Genomic DNA, 20,069 nt, shown 5'->3' with positions numbered 1-20,069 from the left:
TCATGCCATCATGTCATTAATCTTTGCATCAAAACTCAACTAAATAAATTGCATGGATCTTCGATCCATTTAAATCGAGGGAATTCACATGGTGATTTCTCTTTATAACATATCCTCCTAATATTTATGGAGCTATTATAAATATTCCATTAGTTTGGAATTAACCGGAACACACTTGCAAATTAATTCCCATGCCTATTTCCACTTCAAGTTTCACCTCCAAGCTTTGCCAACAATTATTTTCCCTCTTATCGAGGCCCTTCCTAAATGTTCAACATTTTGGACACTTTGTAATCCTACTCCTTGTTCAAACCATTTGAATTAAATTCAAATGCATTTGAATTTAAACCGTGCAATCTTACCCACTCCGTTTTTCTTGGAACGAGCATATTTTTGTGATGTCCGGGAAATTATCCGCGTGTCCAACTTCTTACCCTAACCTCTCTTTCTTTTCTTCAGTTCTCTGTTTTTTTATAAATAAAAGAAGGAAGAAGGGGAGAGAGCCCAGCCAGCCTCCCAGGCCGGCCCATCCTTCCCCGCGGCCATTTGCCCCTCCAAGGCCTACCAGCCCGCGCCCCCTTTAACCCTAGCGAACATCTCCCCTCTCCCTCTCGTTCCCTCTGCCCGCCGCCACACACGCACGCACGCACCGAGTCAGGGACTCCCTGCACCCGATCCCCTCGCCTCCATCCTCCTCGAGCCGGCCTCCCCGCCTCTGGCAACGGCCGCCGCCATGAATGCCCGCAGGAGCGCCAACGCCACCAGGCCGCCGTCCCGCGCCCAAGCTCCTCCGCCCTGAGCTCCGTTCGCTTCGGGCGCCGGCCGACTGGATCCGCCCGTCTTTGCTGTTCCCGGCGCTGTCGGAGCCATGCTTCGAGTCCTCGCCGTCAAGCTCCACGCCGCTCGCCAGCCTCGTCCGCTCCGCCCCTTCCTCTGCTCCACCTCCTTAGCATCGAGCGCCGCCCTTCGCGCCCCTCCGTCGTTCGCTTCGGGCGCCTCCGACCTTCCTCGCGCCTGATCTGCTCCAAGCCACGCCACCGGCCGAGTTCCTCGACCTCCGCGCGTCCCGGAGTCCCTCGCCCACTACTGCACGTTCCAGTCGTTGCTCCTCTCGGTTGCGCCTGTACGTCGACGCCAAGTTCCGTTGCCTGCTCGCCGCCATCGCCCTAGCAGGAGCTCCGCCTCCCTTGCTTCATGCCAAGACCAACGCCGGTCACTTCTTCCAGCCGCTGCTCGGCCATGCCCCGACGACCAGCAGCTCGAGCTACCTCCTGTGACCTCCCGGGGCAGGGCCTTGACAAGTCCCTCGATGCCCCTCCAGATGTGTCAATGCCTTTGTTTGACCCATGTACAACTATCCGGTGATGCGCCAAGTACCCCCCTTGGATCGTCAAGTTCGACTACACGGAACCGCCAAGTACCACTACGATTGCCGTGTACATCTACGGACGCCAAGCCCGGAACAACAAGTACCCCGACAACGTGGGTAACTCTAGCGTCGACCCCGTGGACGTCAAGTACCTCTACCGACGACCCCGAACATTTACGAAAACGTGTACCACTACCGTCGCCGTGTACCACTACCTCCCTCGGCGCCCCGTGAACAACTACTTCCACTACCGTCGAACCCGATCCACTCCGAAAATGCACGCTTCGAAGGTATAACCGCCGATACGACGCCCGTGAACGAATGATTGTGATGTATGAGTTGCTCATGTTCGAACCGTGTCCCAGTTGTCGCTTGCGCGTTCCTTGTTTCCATGCCGCCGTACCGTGGGTACCCGGAATCCGGGAGCACCCCACCATCTTTGCATGACACGCTCACGCCCACTCCTTGTGCACCGGTATCTCCGTGAGCTATCGGAACCGATATGTTGTCGTGGCATCATTTTCGGACTCGTTGCCGTGGCACCCCTTTCTTCCACCACGGTGACAAATGCTTCATAACATGTTCATGTCAATATTTTCATAAAAATTGATTAAAACTTGCATTGTCATCCGCATCATGATAACAACATTTAAATGTTTAAAATTGTGTTTGTATTAAATTGCTAAATGACATGAGGATTTATCGGAATTGTCGTTTGTTATTTCCGGCCTCATTTAAACTTGCCTAGATAGGTTGTTTAATTATGCTTCACCCCTTGCCGTGGTTAACAACATTTAATATTGTTGTGTACTTAAACAAGAGCGAACTAAATAACTCGAATGTGGTGTTTCGTCAATATGCAACTCGTTGCATATTGAGCTCCACTTAACTTATAGTTTCGTATGTGCATTTGGCCATGCCATGCCTCATTAAACCAGACATGCATCATACTTGATTGTGCATCATGCCATGTTTATGTGGTGGTTGTTTACTATGTGGTTTGTTTCTTTCCGGGTTGCTTCTCTCGTTAGCTTCGGTTTCTTTCCGGAGTTGTGAGGATTCGTTCGACTCCGTCTGTTTGTCTTCTTCATGGACTCGTTCTTCTTCCTAGCGGGATCTCAGGCAAGATGACCATACCCTCGAAATCACTTCTATCTTTGCTTGCTAGTTGTTCGCTCTATTGCTATGCCGCGCTACCTACCACTTGTTATATCATGCCTCCCATATTGCCATGTCAAGCCTCTAATCCACTCTTCCTAGCAAACCGTTGTTTGGCTATGTTACCGCTTTTGCTCAGCCCCTCTTATAGCGTTGTTAGGTGCAGGTGAAGATGAAGATTGCTCCATGTTGGATTATGTTTATGTTGGGATATCACAATACCTCTTATTTAATTAATGCATCTATATGCTTGGTAAAGGGTGGAAGGCTCGGCCTTATGCCTGGTGTTTTGTTCCACTCTTGCCGCCCCTAGTTTCCGTCATACCGGTGTTATGTTCCTTGATTTTGCGTTCCTTACGCGGTTGGGTGATTTATGGGACCCCCTTGACAGTTCGCTTTGAATAAAACTCCTCCAGCAAGGCCCAACCTTGGTTTTAACATTTGCCACCTAAGCCTTTTTCCCTTGGGTTCTGCAGACTCAAGGGTCATCTTTATTTTAACCCCCCGGGCCAGTGCTCCTTCGAGTGTTGGTCCAAACTAGAGCCCCTTGCAGCGCCACCTCGGGGAAACTCGAGGTCTGGTTTAGTTGTACGTAGTGCTCATCCGGTGTGCCCTGAGAACGAGATATGTGCAGCTCCTATCGGGATTTGTCGGCACATCGGGCGGCTTTGCTGGTCTTGTTTTACCATTGTCGAAATGTCTTGTAAACCGGGATTCCGAGACTGATCGGGTCTTCCTGGGAGAAGGTTTATCCTTCGTTGACCGTGAGAGCTTATAATGGGCTAAGTTGGGACACCCCTGCAGGGTATTATCTTTCGAAAGCCGTGCCCACGGTTATGTGGCAGATGGGAATTTGTTAATACCTGGTTGTAGAGAACTCGACACTTGACTTAATTAAAATACATCAACCGCGTGTGTAGCCGTGATGGTCTCTTCTCGGCGGAGTCCGGGAAGTGAACACGGTTTTTGGGTTATGTCTGACGTAAGTAGGAGTTCAGGATCACTTCTTGATCTTTGCTAGTTCACGACCGTTCCGTTGCTTCTCTTCTTGCTCTCATTTGCGTATGTTAGCCACCATATATGCTAGTGCTTGCTGCAGTCCACCTCACTACCCCATCCTTTCCTATAAGCTTAAATAGTCTTGATCTCGCGGGTGTGAGATTGCTGAGTCCTCGTGACTCACAGATACTTCCAAAACAGTTGCAGGTGCCGACGATGACATTGCAGGTGACGCAACTGAGCTCAAGTGGGAGCTCGATGAAGATCTTGTCCGTTGTGTTGTTTCTTTTCTTGTTGATCAGTAGTGGAGCCTAGTTGGGACGATCAGGGATCTAGCAGTTGGGTTGTCTTCTTTTATTTTGGTTCCGTAGTCGGACCTAAATGTGTATCTTGAATGATGTATGATTTTATTATGTATTATGTGAAGTGGCGATTGTAAGCCAATTCTTTATCCCATTCTTGTTCATTACATGGGATTGTGTGAAGATGACCCTTCTTGCGACAAAACCACAATGCGGTTATGCCTCTAAGTCGGGCCTCGACACGTGGGAGATATAGCCGCATCGTGGGCGTTACACATAAGAAAAAGAAAAAGATTGTAAAGGATCCGTGCTTCGAGGGGGTAGAAATTTTCTCTTCAGTCAGAGTGCGCGCGTGATAAGAATGAGATCTTCCTTGAGATTTCTTTACTAGTGCCGTATTTGGATTCCCATAATTAAAGTTTGAGCATTTTTCTGCCCTTAAATATCTCAGCACTCCAAGATAATGATATCATGTTGAAGGGTTTGTTGGTCTTCTGTTTTGCGAATTCCACTTCATGGCTAATCCCCGTGAGGTTATGTGGAATAATACAGGATAGCTCCACTTGTCATCCTTTTTTTGAAATACGCGCATTCACGTCAATTTTTTTTAAAGAAACCGCCAATTTCACAACCATGCAAAGTATTTAAATGAAAACATAAAGCGCAGAGAGCAAATGAAAAGCAACATCTAATCCAGGGTAACATCACTCCCGGACATGCCCGCACTAAAGTATACTGACATCATTACAACAAGTTCGTAAACCAAGTTCAAACTAAGAGTTAAAATTTAAATGACAACAAGACTAAAGCCTTTTTGAATCTCACAATGAGGCCTCACGCAGCCCATCATCCGCTACTCATGGCTGTGCTCTCCTTTCTTCCCTGTGTGGTGCCTGCAACACTTTTCCCCCTTCTTCTCGGTGTTTTATTTGGGTCCTCCGGTTGTCATAAGTTTCTATTACAAGCAAACAAAACTAGATGTGATGGTGCAAAGTTTTTCACAGCATATTTACACATTGTAAGTGCATCTAGTGCCATCCCTAGTTGGTTCTGGAGTATTGACGACACTTGGTTGAGGGACTAATGTGTTTGTGAGAATTGCATGATAACACAGGTAGTAGTCCCTTATTGATTCGGTTTACCTACCAGAGATGACCCCTAAAAATGTGTGAAGACATTGAAGACAATGGTGGTCTGTGAAGATATTCACACTGAAGATTATGACATGAGAAGACATTCACGTGAAGACTATGGAGTGCGAAGACATAGTTGTTTCGTAGTTTCCTTTTCTTCTTTGTTGAGTCATAGGAACCACCATACTGTTAAAGTGGGCTCCAAGTGAACAAAGTCAGGGTGACTGATGTGATGCTCAACCAAAACCTATGTCTTCGAGCGAAGACAATGAGAGCAAATCTTATCCAGACCTGGAAGAGTCAGCTTTACTTGTAGCCCAAGTCAAACTGTCGTGTGTGTTTGAAATCTGACCATTGGACACGTGTCAGTTCCTTAGTGACCCAGGGTCATTTCGGACAAATGAGGTCGGGTTGCCTCCTGGCTATAAATAGCCCACCCCCTAAACCATAAATTGGTGGCTGCTTAGAGTTAGTGCACGGCTTTCGTCGTTTGAGAGCAACCCTCCTCCGAAGCATTTGAGAGAGAGAGATCCTTGCGAGGACAAAGCCCAAAACACTCAGAGGCAAAGAGTGTTAGGCATCACTAAAGTCTTTCTGTCCGCGTGATCTGAAGACTTGTTACACTTGAGGACTGTGAATCCTCCAGCCGGTTAGGCGTCTTCTGAGCATCCAAGAGCCATTGTGGATTGCCTGTAAGTGCATCTAGTGCCCCTTAGTGATTTTGGTGTATTGAAGACTTGTAGGTTAAGGGACTAATGTGTTTATGAGTGTACACAGGTCTATAAGTCTATGAAGAGTTTGATATTTACGGTGGAAGTCGACCCCTAAAAATGAAGTTCTTTCGACTGAAGACTTTGGAATTCTGAAGACTCTCTGAAGACTTTGAAATTGAAGAAATTGGTGTGACCTTGAAGACTTAGTATTCATACGAGGAACATGAAGCGTGAAGACTTTTGTTTTTGTAGTTTCATTTTCTCTTTCTTGAGTCATAGGAAACACCGTACTGTTAAAGGGGGTCGAGGAAATACTAAGGAAAAATTTCCATGTGATGGTCAACTCAAAATCCTACACCTACCAATCCCCTCGAGTGAAGCCATTGGAAATCTCATACAGTTCATTCATATTCTTCAGTGACGGAGACAAAGTTCTTCTGGTCTCTGAGGAATTTGTTCTAACTGAGGAGTTAGGAATTCGCCAGTGAGGATTGCCTACACTGTGAGGAACATGATAGCCCTGAGGAATTTGATACTCAAATTTCCGACCGATGTTGTGCCTTGTGCCAGCTGTCCCAAAATATCTACCCACCTAACGGTCAGATCATTGAAGGGCATTTATGTGTTATCATGTCGGGCTGCTCCCTAAGCTATAAATAGTCGCCCCCTACAACCACTAGCTGGTTGGCTGCTCCGAGAGAAACTGACACTTGTCATTTGAGAGCATCCCATCCTCCGAGGACTTTGAGCGAAAATCATCAAGTGAGGAAAACCCAAACCCAAACACCTACAAACCCAAAGTGATTGAGCATCACTGAAGAGATTGATCTTGCGTAGATCCGACGCTTGTTACCTTTGAAGACTGTGCTTCTTCCAGACGGTTAGGCGTCATGGTCTAGAGCATCCAAGAGGAATTGTGGATCGCCGAGTGACCGAGTTTGTGAAGGTTCGGAAGTCACCTGAAGACTTACCACGAGTGATTGGGCGAGGTCTGTGTGACCTTAGCTCAAGGAGAATACGGTGAGGATTGTGTGTCCAGGACTGTGTGTCCTTAGGTTTAAATACCTAGCCGCTCCAACCGGATGTACAACTGAGACAGCAGTTGGAACTGGTCTACCGAATCATTGTCTTCACCAAGCTTACTGGTTCTATTCCCTCAACTCTTTCGTTTCCTCATAACTGTGTTGTGCACTTGTTCATATCCGTGTTTGAAGACTTTAACTGAAGACTTTCTCAATTTCCTCAGTTCAATTTCTTCAGTCTGTTTGTCTTCATCCTGTGTTATCCTGTGTTTACGCTTTCTGTACTCTGTACTTGTCTTCATTTCATCATGATGACCATGCTTGTGTTATGTTATGTTTACTTTTGAGTACTTATTCCGCTGCAAGTAGTTCTTCGCTAAGGAATTTCCTCACCTACAAATTCCTCAGTGAAGAATTCATAAAAATCGCCTATTCACCCCCCCTCTAGTCGATATAACGCACTTTCAATTGATATCAGAGCAAGGTACACCCTTGTTCTGTGTGATTTTGGTTTAACCGCCTGGAGTTTTAGTTATGTCGACCGCAGGTATGATCAAGGTCTCTGCTGGGTGTCCTACCTTCGATGGGACGGACTACCCCTACTGGAAGAATAAGATGCGAATGCATCTTGAGGCAATTGATAACGATCTCTGGTATGTTGTGGAAAATGGTGTTCCCTCTGTCACACCCTCTCTGAATGCTGCTGATGTGAAGAGATTCAAGCAACTCGATTCTCAAGCGAAGAATATCATATGTGGCCATCTGAGCAAAGGACAGTATGGAAGAGTGAGTGCTTTGGAAACTGCTAAGCTTATCTGGGATAGGCTGTCCAAAGTCAATGAAGGAGTCTCAACATAGCGTGACTCCCGAGTTGATGTTCTTCACAATCTCTTCAACCGCTTCAAAAGACTCGACAATGAAAATGTTCAACAAACCTTCGATTGCCTCACTGACATCTCAAATGAGCTTCAAGCGCTTGGTGCCACTGACATCACCGACCATGAGGTGGTGAAGAAATTGCTGAGATCGCTTGATTCCTCATTTGACACTCTGGCATTGATGATACAAGAATGTGCTGATTACAAGTCACTTGATCCCGCTGATATCCTCGAGAGGCTAAATACTCATGAGTTCCAGCTTGCTGAGAAGAGAGATCTCTATGGTTCGAGCTATGGCAGATCACGTGCCCTAAAGGCCAAGGTCGTCTCTGAATCTGAAGGTGAAGATTCTGGTAGTAGCCTTGGTGATCATGAAGAACTGAGCCAGGAGCTAGCACTGCTCGTGAAGAAATTCCAAAGGTTCTCAAGACGTGGTCGCTTTGGAAAAACCTCAAGGAGCAATGATTCCTCATCCAGTGACTACAAGAAGAGGCTATGCCACAAATGCAAGAAGCCTGGTCACCAGATTCAAGATTGTCCTCAGTGGGAAACGGAATCAAAGAAGAAGAAATACAAGGATTACAGTTCTGATGACGCGAAGAAGAAGAAGAAATCGTCAAAATCTTCATCATCAAAATCCTCGAAGTCTTCATCTCACAAAAAGAGCAGCTCCAAGAAGGCTCGGGCATTCATTGGCAAGGAAATGGACTCTGAGGCTGAATCTGAGGAACATGAGGAAGAGGAGGCATCTGAGGAGTCCGAGTCTGGTGTGGCGAGTCTAGCTCTCGCTACTGCATTCGTCAGCAAGTCTATCTTCAACTCTGAAGAAAATGGCTTCACCAACAAGGCTGATGAAGGCAATGATGACTACGCTCCCACCTATTGCTTCATGGCAAAAGGTGCCAAGGTACTCAAATATACCTCCTCTGAATCAAGTGAGAATGAATCTGATGAAAACCTCAAGCCCAGCTACTCTAAACTTGCTAAGATTGCTGTGAAACAACAAAAGGCTTTTGAAAAGGTTCAAAACATGCTAGACAAAAGTGATGATATGTTGGGTGAAGAAATGGATCGCACCAAAACCTTGACTGAAAATCTTCAGAGACTTCAGTCTAGGTTTGACAACCTTCAAGGTCATCATAACACTCTCTTATCTGATCATGAGAAGCTTTCTTATGAATTTCTTCAAAGAAAGCAAGATCTTGAAAAGCTAAGAGTGAGTTATGAAGATCTTCAGAAGGAGCGCGATTCATTGCTAGCTCAACAAATCAGCGCTGCTCAGGAAGAATTTGTTCCTCCATGCTTGAAGTGCATTGAATGTGAATCTGCTAATTCTTCACCTGAATGTTCAAATGCTTCTAATGCTACAAATTCTTCACCTGCCTCTACTATCACTAATTCCTCATCTGAGGACATTGCTAGTATCACTGATGATGCAGGGCTGAAGGAATTGTACATGACAGGCATGTACAAAAGCCTCAAAGGGCATCAGACTCTTTGTGATGTGCTTAAAAAGCAGATCCTCAACAGGAACCCTAGGAAAGAGGGTATTGCCTTTGAGAGGAAACTCAATACTGATGGTACATATTGGAAGCCTGAGTAGTACCCCAAAACCTCATGGGTTGCTGCAAAGGGACCTCCAGTTGATCCATCCATTTTATCTGGCTTTACATGTGAATCTCCTCATTCTTCTGATGAGTCATTTGACTCCAACTATAAACTGTTCAAAAATCAGAATGGTGAAGTGTTTGCTCGATATGTTGGCACTAACTGCAGGAACGGTTCCCCTATGAAGAAAATCTGGGTTCCCAAAAGGTGCCTTGAAAATCTTCAGGTGAATGTCCTCATGACACCACCAGTGAAGAATAGGAACCCCAGATCAAACTCTTCATATGGACCAAATTTTTCATATGGATCCAAGTCCTCATACGGACCAAATTCCTCACGTGGATCAAAGTCCTCAAAAGGATCAAAGTCCTCATATGAACATCATCGTGCTAACAACTCTGTTTCGCGGGGAAGAGCTAAGGGCTATGAATATGAGCATTATTCTTCAAATCATTATGTTCATAAGTCCTCGAAGAATTTCTCTGCTTATTCATATGCCTATCCTAACTCCTCTTATGTGAAACGAAATGGGCTGGCTTCTATGCCACCTTTCTCGTATGGAGCTCGCAGAGTGATGAACTCTTTGCCACCCCTTCAGATGTGGGTGGTGAAGAAAAAGAACTAATTTCTTCTGCAGGGTCAGGTCTCCAGACGTGCGTAAACGTCTGAAGAATTTGCTGGAGACCTGAAATTGCCTGATAGGACGTAGGCTAATCCTGAAGAAATGAACTCTCATTTCTCACGTCCTCACATTGCTTTATCTGTTCTATTACTTGATGAAATTGATCTGATGAATTGTGATGTCATATTCTTCACTGATGAAGTATATGAGTTCGTAAGCTGCACTAATTCATCTGCTGGATGATCAACCCAAAGCCACTGAGTGGGTCCTCGATAGTGGATGTACAAATCACATGACTGGTGACAAGAATCTATTGATGGATGCTCCCTTATCTCCATCGCATCTGAAGCATATCATCTTCGCTGACAAAGGCAAAAGTCAGGTATTGGGTCTAGGTAAGGTTGCGATCTCAAAGGATCGACACATGGACAAAGTCATGCTTGTCGAGTCCTTAGGATACAACCTCATGTCTGTCTCAATGCTTTGAGATCTTGATATGGTCGTTGTCTTTGGCAAGTATCGTTGTGTTGTGATCATGGAAGCTGACAATTCCAAAGTCTTCGAAGGCTTTAGGAGAGGAGACTTGTATATTGTTGATTTCTCTACAGGACCACAACCAGCCGTGTGCCTACTTGCAAAAGCTTCAGAAGGCTGGCTATGGCATCGACGACTTGGTCATGCAGGCATGAGGAATTTGCACACGCCTGCAAAGAAGAATCATGTCATTGGCATTGAGAATGTCAAATTCGTCAAGGATCACTTGTGCGGAGCCTGTGAAGCTGGAAAGATGACCAAGGCTAAGCATCCAGCGAAGACTATCATGACCACTACTCGACCATTTGAATTGCTTCACATGGATCTCTTCGGTCCTAACCATTATTCTGCAGTTTCAAATGATGCATCCCAATATGGCTTTGTTATTGTTGATGATTACTCTCATTACACATGGGTACACATTGTTACTTACAAACATGAAGTGCACGAAGTCTTCAAACGATTTTCCTCGAGGGCTTCAACCAACTTTGGTGTGAAGATCAAGCACATCAGAAGTGACAACGGAACTGAGTTCAAGAATTCTGGTCTTGATGACTATCTTGATGAACTTGGTATTACTCATGAGTTATCTGCTCCTTATACTCCTCAGCAGAATGGCCTCGTGGAGCACAAGAACATGACTCTTGCTGAGATGGCTCGCACTATGCTTGATGAATACAAAACGCCTCGTCGTTTTTGAATTGATGCAATTGATATTGCGTGCCACATCATCAACAAAGTTTATCTTCACAAATTCTTCAAAAAGACTGCCTATGAACTCCTCACTAACAAGAAACCCAATGTGAGTTATTTCAAAGTCTTCGGTGCTAAATGTTGGATTAGAGATTCTCATCACAACTCAAAATTTTAACCAAAAGCACATGAAGGTTTCATGCTTGGTTACGGAAAGGACTCGCACACCTACAGAGTCTTCAACAACGTTCTTCACAAGGTTGTTGAAACTGTAGATGTGTGGTTCGATGAAACTAATGGCTCGCAAAGAGAGCACCTACCTTCTGTGATAGATGAACCAGCACCTGAGGAAACTATCAAGTTCAAGGCTACTGAGGATGTCATTCCGACTGAAGAATCTGCTGAAGAATTTATTCCTGAACGTGAAGACCGTCGAGCTAATGCACCTGAAGAAAATGCTGAAGAAAATGGTGCTGAAGAAAATGCTGATCAAATTCCTCGACGACAACCAGCTCATCCTCGTGTTGCAAAAGAAGTGCAAATTGAGAAGATCATCGATGACATTGAAGCACCATGTCCTCTCACACGCTCAAGAGCTTCACATTTGTCTAACTTTTGTGGGCACTTTGCTTTTGTCTCTATCACAGAGCCCACTAAGGTAGATGAAGCATTTATGGAGCCTGAGTGGATTCAAGCTATCCAAGAAGAATTACATCAATTCGAGCTCAACAACGTCTGGGAACTGGTCAAACGTCCAGATCCTCGCAAGCACAATATCATTGGCACAAAGTGGATCTACCGCAACAAGCAAGATGAAAATGGCCTTGCGGTGAGGAATAAGGCACGACTGGTAGCTCAAGGCTACACACAGGTTGAAGGAATTGATTTCGATGAAACTTTTGCACCTGTTGCTAGACTTGAGGCTATTCGCATATTACTTGCTTATGCTAACCATCATGATATCACTCTATATCAAATGGATGTGAAAAGTGCATTCCTCAATGGTAAGCTTGAGGAAGAAGTATATGTTGATCAGCCCCCAGGTTTTGAAGATCCAAAGAATCCTGACAAAGTCTTCAGACTCAATAAGGCCCTCTATGGCCTCAAGCAGGCCCCTCGGGCGTGGTATGATACTTTGAAGGAATTCCTCATGAAGAAAGGCTTCAAACCCGGTTCACTTGATCTTACTATTTTCACTAAATCTTATGATGGTGAACTATTTGTGTGCCAAATCTATGTTGATGATATTATCTTTGACTGTACTGACCAACGTTACAGTGATGAATTTGCCTATATGATGAGTGAAGAATATCAAATGTCTATGATGGGAGAATTAAAATTATTCTTAGGTCTTCAAATTCGTCAATAGCACAATGGCATATTCATATCTCAGGAGAAATACCTCAAGGATGTACTGAGGAAATTCGGCATGCAAGATTGCAAAGGCGTCAAAATTCTTATGGCCACAAATGGCCATCTGTGCACTGATGAAAATGGTATTGACTTCGATCAAAAGGTATACCGCTCCATGATTGGTTCTTTATTGTACTTATGTGCATCTAGGCCGGATATTATGCTTAGTGTTTGCATGTGTGTCCGATTTCAAGCTACACCGAAGGAATCACACCATAAGGCTGTGAAGCATATTCTTCGATATCTAGCTCACACACCAACACTTGGATTATGGTACCCCAAGGGCTCAGCTTTTGATCTCATTGGATATTCAGACTCTGACTATGCTGGTGATCGTGTGGACCGCAAGTCAACATGTGGCACATGCCATTTCCTCGGACGATCTTTGGTCTGTTGGTCCTCGAAGAAACAGAACTGCGTATCACTGTCTACTGCTGAAGCTGAGTACATTGCTGCTGGTTCTTGCTGTGCTCAATTGCTGTGGATGATGCAAACTCTCAAAGACTACGGCGTCAACGTGAAGAATGTGCATCTCTTCTGTGACAACGAGAGTGCCATCAAGATTGCTCACAACCCAGTTCAGCACTCGAAGACAAAGCACATTCAGATTCGTCATCATTTTCTTCGTGATCATGTGTTGAAGGGCAACATTTCTGTTGAGCATGTGAAGACTGAAGAACAGCTAGCAGATATCTTCATAAAGCCCTTGGATGAGAAGAGATTTAGCAAGTTGCGGTGTGAGCTAAATATCTTAGAATCTTCGAATGTTCTTTGAAAAGGACACTCATCCTAACACTTATGCAAAATTGATGACTTAGATGTGTAACACATGAAGAAACGTTTTTCTCCAATCAATAAAGAATAACACTCTAAGTGTGAAGAAATTAACGAAGAATTTGATTCTCGGAGCCCTACGACAATTGTACGCAGTGTCTGAAATCATCATTCTTATACGGTGGGTCACGCCACCACCAAAAGTTGAAAATCTTCTGTTTGAGTTTTTCCTCAGATTTGAAATTCCTCAGTTGTTCATTTTCTTCAACTTTGCATTGTCTTCACCTTCTCCGTCATTTTTCTTCATTGGCTATATATATATATATATGAGTTTATGTCCTCTACAACATTCACTTATTGCTATTTCTTGTTGGGAATCGTAGCATAATTTTAAAATGTTCCTACGCTCACCAAGATGCATCTATAGAGTCTACTAGCAACGAGGGGAAAGGAGTGCATCTACATACCCTTGTAGATCGCGAGCGGAAGCGTTCCAATGAACGTGGATGACGGAGTCGTACTCGCCGTGATCCAAATCACCGATGACCGAGTGCCGAACGGACGGCACCTCCGCGTTCAACACACGTACGGTGCAGCGACGTCTCCTCCTTCTTGATCCAGCAAGGGGGGAGGAGAGGTTGATGGAGATCCAGCAGCACGACGGCGTGGTGGTGGATGTAGCGGGTCTCCGGCAGGGCTTCGCCGAGCTTCTGCGAGAGAGAGAGAGGTGTTGCAGGGGAGGAGGGAGGCGCCCAAGGCTGTGTGTTGCTGCCCTCCCTCCCCCCTTTATATAGGCCCCCTGGGGGGATGCCGGCCCAGGGAGATGGGATCTCCAAGGGGGGGCGGCGGCCAAAGGGGGGAAGGGGTGCCTTGCCCCCCAAGGCAAGGGGGAAGCTCCCCCTAGGGTTCCCAACCCTAGGCGCATGGGGGGAGGCCCAAGGGGGGCGCCCCAGCCCACTAAGGCTGGTTCCCTTCCACTTTCAGCCCACGGGGCCCTCCGGGATAGGTGGCCCCACCCGGTGGACCCCCGGGACCCTTCCGGTGGTCCCGGTACAATACCGGTAACCCCCGAAACTTTCCCGATGGCCGAAACTGGACTTCCTATATATAATTCTTCACCTCCGGACCATTCCGGAACCTCTCGTGATGTCCGGGATCTCATCCGGGATTCCGAACAACTTTCGGGTTTCCGCATACATATATCTCTACAACCCTAGCATCACCGAACCTTAAGTGTGTAGACCCTACGGGTTCGGGAGACATGCAGACATGACCGAGACGCCTCTCCGGTCAATAACCAACAGCGGGATCTGGATACCCATGTTGGCTCCCACATGTTCCACGATGATCTCATCGGATGAACCACGGTGTCGAGGATTCAATCAATCCGTATGCAATTCCCTTTGTCAATCGGTATGTTACTTGCCCGAGATTCGATCGTCGGTATCCCAATACCTTGTTCAATCTTGTTACCGGCAAGTCTCTTTACTCGTACCGCAATGCATGATCCCGTGACTAACGCCTTAGTCACATTGAGCTCATTATGATGATGCATTACCGAGTGGGCCCAGAGATACCTCTCCGTCACACGGAGTGACAAATCCGAGTCTCGATCCGTGCCAACCCAACAGACACTTTCGGAGATACCCGTAGTGCACCTTTATAGTCACCCAGTTACGTTGTGACGTTTGGCACACCCAAAGCACTCCTACGGTATCCGGGAGTTGCACGATCTCATGGTCTAAGGAAAAGATACTTGACATTGGAAAAGCTCTAGCAAACGAAACTACACGATCTTTTATGCTATGCTTAGGATTGGGTCTTGTCCATCACATCATTCTCCTAATGATGTGATCCCGTTATCAACGACATCCAATGTCCATGGTCAAGAAACCGTAACCATCTATTGATCAACGAGCTAGTCAACTAGAGGCTTACTAGGGACATGGTGTTGTCTATGTATCCACACATGTATCTGAGTTTCCTATCAATACAATTCTAGCATGGATAATAAACGATTATCATGAATAAGGAAATATAATAATAACCAATTTATTATTGCCTCTAGGGCATATTTCCAACAGTCTCCCACTTGCACTAGAGTCAATAATCTAGTTCACATCACCATGTGATTAACACTCACTGGTCACATCACCATGTGACCAACATCTAAAGAGTTTACTAGAGTCAACAATCTAGTTCACATCACTATGTGATTAACACTCAATGTGTTCTGGTTTGATCATGTTATGCTTGTGAGAGAGGTTATTAGTCAACGGGTCTGAACCTTTCAGAACCGTGTGCTTTACGAATATCTATGTCATCTTGTGGATGCTACCACGCGCTATTTGGAGCCATTTCAAATAATTGCTCTACTATACGAATCCGGTTTACTACTCAGAGTCATCCGGATTAGTGTCAAAGTTCGCATCGGCGTAACCCTTTACGACGAACTCCTTTTCACCTCCATAATCGAGAAAATTCCTTAATCCACTAGGTACTAAGGATAAGTTTGACCGCTGTCATGAGATCCTTTCCCGGATCACCATTGTACCCTCTTGACCAACTCATGGCAAGGCACACTACATGTGCGGTACACAGCATAGCATACTATAGAGCCTACGTCTAAAGCATAGGGGTCGACTTTCGTCCTTTCTCTATCTTCTGCTGTGGTCAGGTCTTGAGTCTTACTCAATACTCACACCTTGTAACACAGCCAAGAACTCCTTCTTTGCTGATCTATTTTGAACTCTTTCAAAATCATGCCAAGGTGTGCTATCTTTTGAAAGTATCATCAGGCGTCTTGATCTCTATGGATCTTGATGCCCAATATGTAAGCAGCTTTATCCAGGTCTTCCTTTGAAAAACTCCTTTCAAACAACCCTTTATGCTTTCCAGAAATTTTACATCATTTCGGATCAACAATATGTCATTCACATATACTTATCAGAAATGTTGTAGCGCTCCCACTCACTTTATTGTAAATACAAGTTTCTAACAAACTTTGTATAAACCCAAAAACTTTGATCACTCCATCAAAGCGTATATTCTGACTCCGAGATGCTTGCTCTAATCCATGGAAGGATCGCTGGAGCTAGCATACCTTTTAGCATCCTTAGGATCGACAAAACCTTTCTGATTGTATCACATACAACCTTTCCTTACGAAAACTGGTAAGGAAACTTGTTTTGACATCCATCTGCCAGATTTCATAAATGTAGCTAATGCTAACATGATTCCGACGGACCTAAGCATCGCTACGGATGAGAAAAACTCATCGTAGTCAACTCCTTGAACTTGTGAAAATACTCTTTGCCACAAGTCGAGCTTCATAGACGGTAACATTACCGTCCATGTCCGTCTTCTTCTTAAAGATCCATTTATCTCAATGGCTTGCCGATCATTGGGCAAGTTCACCAAAGTCCATGCTTTGTTCTGATACATGGATTCTATCTCGGATTTCATGGCCTCGAGCCATTCGTCGGAATATGGGCCCACCATCGCTTCTCCATAGCTCGTAGGTTCATTGTTGTCTAGCAACATGACTTCCAAGACAGGATCACGCATTACTCTGAAGTAGTGCGCATCCTCGTCGTCCTACGAGGTTTGGTAGTGACTTGATCCGAAGTTTCATGATAAGCTTCCACTTCAATTGGTGTAGGTGCCACAGGAACAACTTCCTGTGCCCTGCTACACACTAGTTGAAGCGACGGTTCAATAACCTTATCAAGTCTCCACCATCCTCCCACTCAATTCTTTCGAGAGAAACTTTTCCTCGAGAAAGGACTCATTTCTAGAAGCAATTACTTTTGCTTCCAGATCTGAAATAGGGGTATACCCAACTGTTTTTGGGTATTCTATGAAGATGCATTTATCCTCTTTGGGTTCGAGCTTATCAGCCTGAGACTTTTTCACATAAGCATCGCAGCCCCAAACTTTTAAGAAACGACAACTTAGGTTTCTATAAACGGTGTCGTCTCAACGGATTTGCGTGGTGCCCCTTTTAAAGTGAATGCGGTTGTCTCTAATGCCTAACCCATAAACGATAGTGGTAATTTGATAAGAAACATCATGGTATGCACCATATCCAATAGGGTGCAGTTATGATGTTCGGACACACCATCACACTATGGTGTTCCAGGTGGTATTAATTGTGAAACACTTTCCACAATGTCTCAATTGTGCGCCAAACTCGTATCTCAGATACTCATTTCTATGATCATATCACAGACATTTTATCTTCTTGTCACGACGATCTTCAACTTCACTCTGAAATTACTTGAACCTTTCAACAATTCAGACTAGTGTTTCATCAAGTAAATACACTCAGCATCTACTCAAATCATCTGTGAAGTAAGAACATAACGATATCCACTGCATGCCTCAGCACTCATTGGACTGCGTACATCAAAATGTATTACTTCCAATAAGTTGCTCTCTTGTTCCATCTTACTGAAAACGAGGACTTTCAGTCATCTTGCCCATGTGGTATGATTTGCATGTCTCAAGTGATTCATAATCAAGTGAGTCCAAACGACCCATCTGCATGGAGTTTCTTCATGCATATATACTAATAGACATGGTTCGCATGTCTCAATCTTTTCAAAACGAGTGAGTCCAAAGATCCATCTATATGGAGCTTCTTCATGCGTTTTATACCAATATGACTCAAGTGGCAGTGCCACAAGTATGTGGTACTATCATTACTATCTTATATCTTTTGGCACGAACATGTGTATCACGGCGATTGAGATTCATTTCAGGTGCAAGACCATTGAAGGTATTATTCAAATAAACAGAGTAACCATTATTCTCCTTAAATGAATAACCGTATTGCGATAAACATAATCCAATCATGCTCAACGCAAACACCAAACCTCGATGGCAGAGGGAGCATGCGATGCTTGATCACATCAACTTTGGAAACACTTCCAACACATATCGTCATCTCCCCTTTAGCTAGTCTCCGTTTATTCCGCAGCTTTTATTTCGAGTTACTAACACTTAGCAACCGAACCGGTATCTAATACCCTGGTGCTGCTAGGAGTACTAGTAAAGTACACATTCATATAATGTATATCCAATATACTTCTGTCGACCTTGCCTGCCTTCTCATCTACCAAATATCTAGGGTAGTACTGCTTCAGTGACCGTTCCTCTCATTACAGAAGCACTTAGTCTCGGGTTTGGGTTCAACCTTGGGATTCTTCACTAGAGCAGCAAACGACTCGCCGTTTCATGAAGTATCCCTTTTGCCCTTGCCCTTCTTAAACTAGTGGTTTTACTAACCATCAACAATTGATGCTCCTTCTTGATTTCTACTCTCGCGGTGTCAAACATCGCGAATAGCTCAAGGATCATCATAACTATCCTTGATATGTTATAGTTCATCACGAAGCTCTACTAGCTTGGTGGCAGTGACTATGGAGAACTATCACTATCTCATCTGGGAGATTAACTCCCACTCGATTCAAGCGATTGTGGCACTCAGACAATCTGAGCACATGCTCAACGATTGAGCTTTTCTCCCTTAGTTTGCAGGCTTAAGAAACTTGTCAGAGGTCTCATACCTCTTGACGTGGGCACTAGTCTGAAATCCCAATTTCAGTCTTCGGAACATCTCACATGTTCTGCGACGTTTCAAAAACGTCTTGGGTGCCACAATTCTAAACCGCACTGAACTATCACGTAGTCATCAAAACGTGTATGTCAGATGTTTCGTAACATCTACAGACGACGCTGAGGTTCAGCACACCGAGCGGTGCATTAAGGACATAAGCCTTCTGTGTAGCAATGAGGACAATCCTCAGTTTACGGACCCAGTCCGCATAATTGCTACTACCAACTTTCAACTAAATTTTCTCTAGGAACGTATCTTAACCAGTAGAACTAAAGTGCAAACTATGACATAATTCGCAAATACCTTTTTGACTATGTTCATGATAATGAAGTTCATCTGATTATGAACTCCCACTCAGATAGACATCCCTCTAGTCATCTAAGTGAAACATGATCCGAGTTTAACTAGGCCGTGTCCGATCATCACGTGAGACGGACTAGTCAAGATCGGTGAACATCTTCATGTTGATCGTATCTTCTATACGACTCATGCTCGACCTTTCAGTCCTCCGTGTTCCGAGGCCATCTCTGTACATGCTAGGCTCGTCAAGTCAACCTAAGTGTATTGCGTGTGTCCCGAGGCCATGTCTGTACATGCTAGGCTCGTCAACACCCGTTGTATTCGAACGTTAGAATCTATCACACCCGATCATCACGTGGTGCTTCGAAACAACGAACCTTCGCAACGGTGCACAGTTAGGGTGAACACTTTCTTGAAATTATTATAAGGGATCATCTTACTTACTACCATCGTTCTAAGCAAATAAGATGCAAAAACATGATAAACATCACATGCAATCAAATAGTGACATGATATGGCCAATATCATCATGCTCCTTTGATCTCCATCTTCGGGGCACCATGATCATCTTCGTCACCGGCATGACACCATGATCTCCATCATCATGATCTCCATCATTGTGTCTTCATGAAGTCGTCACGCCAACGATTACTTCTACTTGTATGGCTAACGCGTTTAGCAACAAAGTAAAGTAAATTACATGGCGTTATTCAATGACACGCAGGTCATGCAAAATAATAAAGACAACTCCTATGGCTCCCGCCGGTTGTCATACTCATCGACATGCAAGTCGTGATTCCTATTACAAGAATATGATCAATCTCATACATCACATATATCATTCATCACATCTTCTGGCCATATCACATCACATAGCACTTGCTGCAAAAACAAGTTAGACGTCCTCTAATTGTTGTTGCAAGTTTTTACG

At 44.7% G+C, this 20,069-nt stretch overlaps 1 long non-coding RNA gene across 1 annotated transcript; it reads left to right on the top strand.

The window, feature by feature from the left end:
- Nucleotides 1-582: 582 nt before the first annotated feature.
- LOC141026296 (uncharacterized) lies at nucleotides 583-3,995 on the top strand. Its single transcript, XR_012188190.1, has 3 exons — nucleotides 583-1,659; nucleotides 2,401-2,491; nucleotides 3,728-3,995. It is a non-coding gene; the product is annotated as an uncharacterized lncRNA (long non-coding RNA).
- Nucleotides 3,996-20,069: the final 16,074 nt, after the last annotated feature.

The sequence above is a fragment of the Aegilops tauschii genome, chromosome 6 (genome assembly GCF_002575655.3).
Source record: "Aegilops tauschii subsp. strangulata cultivar AL8/78 chromosome 6, Aet v6.0, whole genome shotgun sequence".
NCBI lineage: Eukaryota > Viridiplantae > Streptophyta > Magnoliopsida > Poales > Poaceae > Aegilops > Aegilops tauschii.
The sequence above is the reverse complement of the archived record's forward strand: the minus strand, read 5'-3'. Positions and strand labels throughout refer to the sequence as shown.